The sequence below is a fragment of the Saccostrea cucullata genome, unplaced genomic scaffold (genome assembly GCF_032062105.1).
Source record: "Saccostrea cucullata isolate Sc308-1 unplaced genomic scaffold, CSIRO_AGI_Scuc_v1 ctg6717, whole genome shotgun sequence".
NCBI classification, from domain to species: domain Eukaryota; kingdom Metazoa; phylum Mollusca; class Bivalvia; order Ostreida; family Ostreidae; genus Saccostrea; species Saccostrea cuccullata.
In genome coordinates, this window is record NW_026928591.1 from 15,312 (window position 1) to 25,055 (window position 9,744).

The 9,744-nt window shown below is 35.9% G+C and overlaps 1 long non-coding RNA gene across 2 annotated transcripts; it reads right to left on the minus strand.

Moving 5' to 3' along the window:
* Positions 1-546: 546 nt before the first annotated feature.
* On the minus strand, positions 547-6,479 carry LOC134278097 (uncharacterized). 2 transcript variants are annotated; one of them, XR_009994378.1, is made up of 4 exons: positions 5,850-6,479; positions 5,517-5,572; positions 3,429-3,640; positions 547-815 (listed from the first exon to the last, which is right to left on the minus strand). It is a non-coding gene; the product is annotated as an uncharacterized LOC134278097 (long non-coding RNA). The 2 variants fall into 2 exon arrangements; XR_009994377.1 differs by lacking the exon at positions 5,517-5,572 and having other exon boundaries at positions 552-815; positions 5,850-6,473.
* Positions 6,480-9,744: the final 3,265 nt, after the last annotated feature.

A 9,744-nucleotide genomic window follows, 5' to 3' on the forward strand; every position in this document is an offset into this window, starting at 1 on the left:
TATTCAAAAGTCAATTTCCGCCAAAAGACAATATCCGCCAAATATCGTACACACTAAATATAATGCATTTAAAGTATTAAAAAAACAAATCTATTTTAAAGTATTGCCCTACATAAGAACCATTTGAATCCCCTATACTGAAGGATGCTCTATGCCAACTTTGTCTTTAGCTCTAGAAAATGAAATTGTGAAATTCTAGACACTGGTGATAATGCAACAGGCACAGCTTTGCAGATTTAGTGCTTCATTGACTTTGAAATGTGACAGGAATCTGGACATCTCGTCAATCTTGTATTTGAAAACTTCATGTACATGTCCACTGTACGGAATTCCTTGGTATCCTGCACATGGTTATGCCTTAGTTGCATGTGCCAAAATAGCAAATTTCTTACATTATACAGTAAAAATACACATCCATGTATTACAAGATCTTATATTGCTGCTGAGGACAGAAGATCTTTATCTTAATTAACCATTAGAATAAGTAAGTTGAAACTTCGAAATAGAAGACCTTAATAAAGAGGTCAACATGCAAAACAAACAAAATATTATATTTAGAAATAACATTTATTCCAAATCCAATGTAATTACATGTATTTCTGTTACAAAATTTATTTCACTTGAAAAACTGAGAGCAATTGATATGTTCATATTTGTGATATATGATAAACGGTGAATTTAAAAGTTGTCTTCATGAACTAAAACTTGGCTTAACTTCACTATGCTGTTTATTTCTTGTCACATCAAAACAGATGCTCTTTTGGCAAATCATAGTCATGCTTTGTATCAAATTTCCGAATTCAGATGTGTCACACCTATCCAAAAAAAAAAAATGAAATTTTTTAATTTATAATTCCTTGACTAATAAAATGTCAATTCAAGAGATAATTATAGGCTATCAAATTGAGTTCTAAGATATTGTCACATTTTTTGTGTATAATTTGTATAACACGAGTTCACACAACACGAAGTCTCCCTAACATGAGTTCACACTACACACTCTTTGCTAACATGAGTTCACACATCATACTGTCAGGTTAGCAAGAGTTTACACAACACAATGATTAGCTAACAAAAGTTCACACAATACACTGTCTCCCTTACACGAGATTACACAACACACAGTCTCACTTACACGAGTTTACACAACAAGCCGTAAAGCTAACACGAATTCACACAACAGGCTGTCTCGCTGACATGAGTTCACACATCACACTGTCAGGCTAACATGATTTCACACAACACACTGTCCAGCTCTCAAAAGTTCACACAACACACTGTCTCGCTTACACGAGTTACACTACACGCAGTCTCACTAACTCGAGGTTACATAACAGGCTGTCTCGCTAACACAAGTTTACACAACAAGCTGTCAAGCTAACCTGAGTTCACACAAAATGCAGTCTCGCTAACACAATTTCACAAATCACACTGTAATGCTTACACAAGTTTACACAAAACATGCTGTATTGCTGACATGAGTTCGCACAACACACTGTCTTGCTAACATGTGTTCAAACAACACGCTCTTTCCCTAACATGAGTTCACACTTCACACTGTCAGGCTAACATGAGTTCACACAACACACTGTCTTGCTTACAAAAGTTTACACAACATGCAGTTTCGCTAACATGAGTTCACACAACACGCTGTCTCGCTAACATGAGTTCACACAACCTGCATTCTCGCTAACACTAGTTTACAAATCACACTTTCATGCTGACATGAGTTAACACAAAACACCCTGTCTTGTTAGCACGAGTTTACACAACATGCTGTCAAGCTAACACAAGTTCACACAACACGCTGTCTCGCTGACAAGAGTGTACACAACATGTTGTTAAGCTAACATGAATTCACACAACATGCTGTCTCCCTAACACGAGTTCACGCGACGTGCAGTCTCGCTAACACTTATTCAAAAATACCACTGACAGTCGCTAACACGAGTTTACACAAAACATGCTGTCTTGTTAACACAAATTTATACAACACGCTGTCAAGCTAACACTAATTCACACAACATGCTGTCTCGCTAACCTGAGTTTACACAACATGCAGTCTCGCTAACACTAGTTCACAAATCACACTGTCATGCAAACACGTGTTCACACAAAACATGCTGTCTTGCTATCAAGAGTTCACACAACATGCTATTTCGCTAACATGAGTTCACACAACACACAGTCTAGCTAACAAAAAGTTCACACGACACACTGTCTAGCTTACACGAGTTTACACAACATGCAATCTCACCAACATGAGTTAACACAACACACTGTATCGCTAACAAATTCACACAACATGATGTCTAGCTAACACAAGTTTACACAACATGCAGTCTCGCTAACCCTAGTTCACAAATCACACTGTCTTGCTAACACGAGTTTACACAACACACATTCTGGCTAACAGGAGTTCACACAACACACTGTCATGCTAACACGAGTTTAAACAAGACACGCTGTCTTGTTAACATGAGTTTACACAACACACAGTCTCGCTAACAGGAATTTACACAACATGCTGTCTCTCTAACACGAGTTCACACAACATGCTGTCTTGCTAACATGAGTTCACACAACATGTAGTCTTGCTAACACTAGTTCACAAATCACACTGTCATGCTAACACGAGTTTACACAAGACACCCTGTCTAGCTAACAGGACTTCACACAACACATTTTCAAGCTAACACCAGTTCACACAACACGCTGTCTCGCTAACACGAATTCACACAACATGCTGTCTCGCTAACACCAGTATACACAACATGCTGTCTTGCTAACACCAGTATACACAACATGCTGTCTCGCTAACACTAGTTCACACAAGACTCCCTATCTTGATAACATGAGTTTACACAACACGCAGTCTCGCTAACAGGACTTTACACAACACGCTGTCTCGCTTACACAGTTAACACAACACCCTGTTTCACTAACACGATATCACACAACATGCTGTCTCACTAACACCAGTTCACACAACATGCAGTCTCGCTTACACTAGTTCACAAATCACACTGTCATGCTAACACGAGTTTACACAAGACACGCTGTCTCGCTAACAGGAGTTCACACAACACTCTGTCATGCTAACATGAATTCAGACAACACATTTTCAAGCTAACACCAGTTCACACAGCACGCTGTCTTGCAAACACGAGTTTACACAACATGAATTCATGTTCACACAAAACACTGTCAGGCTAACACGAGTTCACACAAAAACATTGTCAGCTTATACACTGTTTTACTAACACAAGTTCACACAACACACCGTCACATTGCTAAGTTTAAAGTTAGATTTGAATTTGAAAACATTTACCATTAAATGGTAACATCTCTATATTAGTTAAAAATTCTCGAATAAGACCTAACACAACATACAATCAATCAAGTAGCATTAAGCCGCTGATCCTTACATGGCAGGTTCAAATCCCACTCCTGGATGTGGAGACAGCTCAAACAGGTTCTTCAGATCTGATGAGACTGTATAAATTGAGGTTTCGTTTCACAGTTGGCACAAAAAAATCCCTCACATCTCAAAAACCATAAGTGCTGAGTACATGTCACTGCTGTGTACATTTGCAGGCCTCTGCCAGCAAGTGATCATAGTGATGGCATCATAACATGACTGAAAAATATTTAAAAGGACAATAAACAAACAAATAAACCAATACTGCAGTCTTACCAAGGATATGGCCCTTCATGTAAGTGTCAAGAATTAAACAAAGTTAGAGCTAGGCTAAGTGACATCTCCATGAGTCATAAATTCTAGAATGGGATGTAAACATGGTAAATAACATACTTTATAATTAAATTATAATCAATAAGTTTATTTCATAGTGACTTCATATTAATAATTTAGAATTAAGAAATAGTCAATAACAAACACACAGTGTGAAACCTTGTCTGCATGTTTTACAGCACGACTCACAAAATTTACACAGCTATTATAATGTAGTGCTCACGCACTACGTGACATCATATTATAAATAATTTAGGTATTTTCCAACTTTTCCAAGTGTGATGATCCATAGAGCAGGAATGATTTTTAAGGGTTCTGCAAACCACAAGACATGGCCACTTAAATATTATAATTTTATCTGTCAGATGGGTAAATATTAGGGCTGGGTATTGAAAGAAATTTTTCGATACGATACAAATTGCAATACAGTGGTGCGATATGCAATACATATTACAGATACAGACAAATGAGAATTAATTATTATTTGCAATTTTTTTTAAGAGGTGATAGTGTTTTTTGATTAAAGCATAAATTTACAATAATAAAACATTTTAAATCCTTGTTTTTTTATTCTCTTTCAGTTTGAATGGACAAGTGTATGAAAGATTAATGTTATTTGCTCATATTTTTCTTCAGAAAAATCAAGTCATTGATCCACCTAGGTTTCAGACAAGCCCTTGTGCATGTAAATACAGTGGCACTGGTGCTAAATACCCGATGTTCTGAAGCAACAGACGACATCACACATTGACCTGTTTGACTTTGTTGATACTTCACTTGACGTCATATTCGTGGAAGTAATGGCAGATAGAATATTTCACCAAAGTTAAAATAAACTACGACTTCAAAATTCTGATTGAGATCTTATAATCGCAATATCGGTTTACATTCCATGACTTTTTTTTCGACGCACCATCTTACCTACCGGAATTGCTTCCAAGTTTCACAGTAGCAAACAGGTCAATGTTGCGATGCCGTCTGAGATGGGTAATAATATATAGGCTCATTGTTCCGCCAGAACTTGCGACCTCTTGTTGACAAATATAATTACATTTTGCCTTTTTGCTGCTGACTTTTACGTAGCGACCCTACACTTTTGACATGTTTACATGCGTTTAACCGATTTTAGATAAGTCGTTCGTAATGTTATTCACTTTCACGTTTTTCTTTCTCTTAATTAAACGTCGAAATAATCGAGCAATACACAAGCATCTCTGTATCGGTTATCGTATTGCTAAAAAATATTGATATATACTGATTACCGATATATTGATCCAGCCCTAGTAAATATATATTCAATATATAGCTTTTGTAGTGTCTAATCCAATCGCATTATATGAAATATGTCTTGTATTTAAGGTATGTTTTCAAGTTTCGTGTGAATTATTGGTGTGAGAATCACACAGAATTGCATGTAGGCATATTTTTCATGAAGTGCGGTTTTCACAAATCAATTTCACAGTTGGCTTTGTAGACAAACACGGCAAATGTAAATATATCCTGTTGATGTCAATTGTTGCGATGTAAACAAAACTTCCCACTGACTGAATATGAATGACGTCACAATAGAGTGGTGTGCATATTCAAGATTAAGACATTTTTGTGATCAAGCAGCCATGGGTAGGAAAGAGCTTTATTTAGACTCCGGACCATGGTTTGAGACGATGCCAGATCCCCTCCCCAAAACAATTTAAGTAACAATATGACAGTCAGACACTAACCGCAAGGAATACCAGGTTCACTATTTTAAGAAAATACAAACCCTATTTTATCCTTTTCACCGCTGCTAAAACTGCATCTTGCTTTTCACAACTTGATCTAAATGAAGTAGGTATCTAACTCATTTTTAATTCGAAATTAGATGTAATTTTAAGATTATTCAAAAGCTTTATAAGGTATTGCAGTAAAGATTTGATAATGTCTTAAGTGGGTTTACAGTCCAAGTCCTGACCAGAAATTAAAAAATAAATCAATTTATTAATGTAAACATAATTAATGACCTTGTACATGTTGTAACTTGTAGGCTTTTATGAAAATATCAATTCCTGTATATTTAACATGTGTAAATTTATGTTGATATGGAAAAAAAGCTTACCTTCTTTCAAAATGCCTGTGTTTTATATCGTTTATACTCCACAGCAAAGCCGAAGACACAAATACAACTGTTAACTGCGTTCTTACCAAGTTACTCCATAAATGATAAACGAAAGATGCAAAGGCGCCGTCAGAATTTCCTCGCGATCGGCACACAAAATCTTCGGACAGTTTAAACATTGGAATTAATACATCCATAAACGAATGCTCCATATGTAAGTAATCAGAGAGTTTATCTGCACACTATTCTAGCCGTGGATTGAATAAAGCGTGTATACAAACGCAATCAATGTTAAAATAAAGATTACATTCTATGTTTCACGTTTGTGCCATGCTGGTTCTTTTTCCCACAGTCCGACGCCGACTCGATGGGGCACACTAAAAACGGGATATACTAAAGATCTGATATTTACCTGACGTTCTAATTTTTAATTAAATGGTAATATTGAGTATTTTAAATTACTTATGTACTAAATTATAACTTTGATGCATTATGCTATACAAAATTTCAATTGTTTGGAATATTTACAGACAATTTAGAATCAGGCCAAATCAGTTTTTAGTACATCGCGTCTTTAGTGCCATCCTATATCCCACAATGCCGCGCGTTGTTTACAAACAAGAGACCCCGAAAAAAATCCTCTAAACTAATTATTGTACGTTGTGTACATCACAACATTTTAAAAATTTTTGAATAAAAAGAAAACAGAGAAACATGGAATCAAAACTATATTTTTCAGGTGCATCAATTAAAACTGTGCACATGCAGTAAAGGCTTGGCTGGCTATAGTAGACAACTTGTTCCTGAAAGGTTTCTCACATACATGTACTTGTTTTATATAAAAAACAATTAAATATAGCTGGTAGTTTATTTCTTTTTATATCAAATGACAAGATTTTATAAGTTCAAAATTATTTCAGTCAAACTTTTTCATAATATACCAATATTTTTAGCTATCAGAAAAAAGCGTGTATGATCTATTAACCCCTAATTATAGGGGCCAGCCCCTTTTCGTTAATCAAATATGAAAGCTCTCGTAATTACCCACAACTTTTGTTCTATATTTCTTACCAAATTATTCTCGGTTTAAAAGTTATTACACAAAAAGTAGCAAAAATTCAAAGAAAAAAAATTACTAAACTTTGCCGTTTTATAGCTTCCAAACTTTAAGAAATCAGCTATATAATTTTATCGTTGTGCACATCTACAATGTATTGGCTACAAGTTCTCCAACTTTCGTGTAAATATCTTATGTCGTTTTTGAGATTTTTAGTGGAAACGAGACATCAAAAATTTTCAATTAAAGGGCAATAACTCACAAATAAAGGCATGCATCAAAAAACTGAAAACAGGTTTAAATAGGTTTTACTACAAGCTATCTATCCTGAAAGTTTCATAACGATCCGTCCAAAGGTCTTTGAGAAATCGCCGGTCAAATATCGAGCGGGAAAAAAAAAAAAGAATAATAAGAAACAATAGAATAACAGTAGGGTCTTCCGAAGGAAGCGGAAGACCCTAATAAGAAACAGAGTAAAAACAATATGTTCCCCAACTTCGTTTGGGGAACATAATAATAACTAGTGCTAATTGTAACGGGGACCGTTACAGATGTTCCCCAAACGCTCCCCAACTCCCTTTTGGTGCCATATTCCATATAAGCTTCATTAAATAAGACAAACTCTACGCATTTGAGACCTTAACAACGTTTACCCAGAAGTGTACCAATTTCATTCAAATTTTAGCATTGCACGCGAGCGCATGTGAATGCATGTGCGTAATGACCATACAATCTTTTCTTTACAATCTATAGATTTTAATATACTAAATATCAAAGTATTTAATCCAAACGTATTAAAAAATACGCTAATTCAAGTGTATTTTTGATTTTACTCATTTCACATGCACGCACGTGCTCACATGAGCATGGCGACCATACTTTCTTGTAGAAGTCCATTACATCTATCTATGTTCTAAATCCCACCCCGTTTGGTTGAAAACCAAGGGAGTTATAGCTGTTCAAAGTTTCAGCCAATCAGATTGCAGCGCACGTACATGCACGTGTATGCATGTGCATGGTGACCATGCGTTCTTGTAGAAGTCCATTATATCTATCCATGTTCCAAATCCCATCCTGTTTGGTTGAAAACCAAGGGAGTTATAGCTATTTAAAGCATAAGCCAATCAGATTGCAGCGCACGTGCATGCACGCGTTTTCAAAATTATTGCTATATATCTTATTGTAGGATATCCTAATGCATGCCTATATTTAAAATTCCAAAGGATTTCGTCAAAAAACAAGAAAGATATTGAGACTTTAGTTTCAGCCAATCAGAGCAAAGCGCACGTGCATGCGCGTGAGATCTTGCTTTTTTGACCATGTCAACTTGTCTACGCTTCTAATATATACTTCTAATATAAGTTTTAAAGCATATCATCAATAATTTAAATAGTTACGCCTGTATCAATTATATTGGACATTTCTCGTGTTGCACGTGCGAGCTCTTGCAAGCACACGTGCATGCACTTGCTTTCATAATATTTCTTTTATTACGGGCTGTAGATCTCCCTAATGCATGACTATTATCAAAATTTCAAATGATTTTATCAAAAAACAAGAAAGATATTGAGACTTTAGTTTCAGCCAATCAGAGCGAAGCGCACGTGCTTGCACGTGCGATCTTGCTATTTTGACCATGTCATCTTGTGCATACTACTCATATATCCTTACATTATGAGTTTCAAAACATTTCGTCAAAAAATAGAAAAGTTACGGTTATATCCATTATATATTGGTCTTTTCAAGTTTTGCACGTGCGCGCTCTTGCAAGCACGTGCGCGCAAAATGACCTTGATTCCGCAAATCTACATAACATGCCTACTTACCCTAAAAAGATTTCCCCTTAATCGGATGTGTACTTTACAAGATCATTCACGGACAAAATTTTCCCGAGAAGAAAAATAATAACTAGTGCTAATTGTAACGGGGACCGTTACAGATGTTCCCCAAACGCTCCCCAACTCCCTTTTGGTACCATATCCCCTGTAAGCTTCATTAAATAAGGCAAACTCTATGCATTTGAGACTTTAACAACGTTTACCCAGAAGTGTACCAAGTTCATTCAAATTTTAGCATTGCACGCGTGCGAATGTGAATATATGTGCGTAATGACCATATCATTTTGTCTACACAATCTATATATTTTAATATACTAAATATTAAAGTATTTAATCCAAAAGTATTAAACAATACGCTCATTCAAGTGTATTTTTGATTTTACTCTTTTCACGTGCACGCACGTGCATACATGAGCATGGTGACCATGCCTTCTTGTAGAAGTCCATTACATCTATCTGTGTTCTAAATCCCAACCCGTTTGGTTTAAAACCAAGGGAGTTATAGCTGTTTAAAGTTTCAGCCAATCGGATTGCAGCACACGCACACGCACGTGTATGCATGTGCATGGTGACCATACCTTCTTGTAGAAGTCCATTATATATATCCATGTTCCAAATCCCATCCTGTTTGGTTGAATACCAAGGGAGTTATAGCTATTTAAAGTTTCAGCCAATCATATTGCAGGGCACGTGCATGCACGTGTATTCATGATAATTGCTATATATCATGTTGTAGGTAATCCTAATGCATGGCTATGTTCAAAATTTCAAAGGATTTCGTCAAAAAACAAGAAAGATATTGAGACTTTAGTTTCAGCCAATCAGAGCAAAGCGCACGTGCATGAGCGTGAGATCTTGCTATTTTGACCATGTCATCTTATCTATACTACTAATATATCCTTACATTATGAGTTTCAAAGCATTTCATCACAAAATAGAAAAGTTAAGGCAATATACATTATATTGGCGTTTTAATGTGTTGTACGTGCGCGCTCTTGCA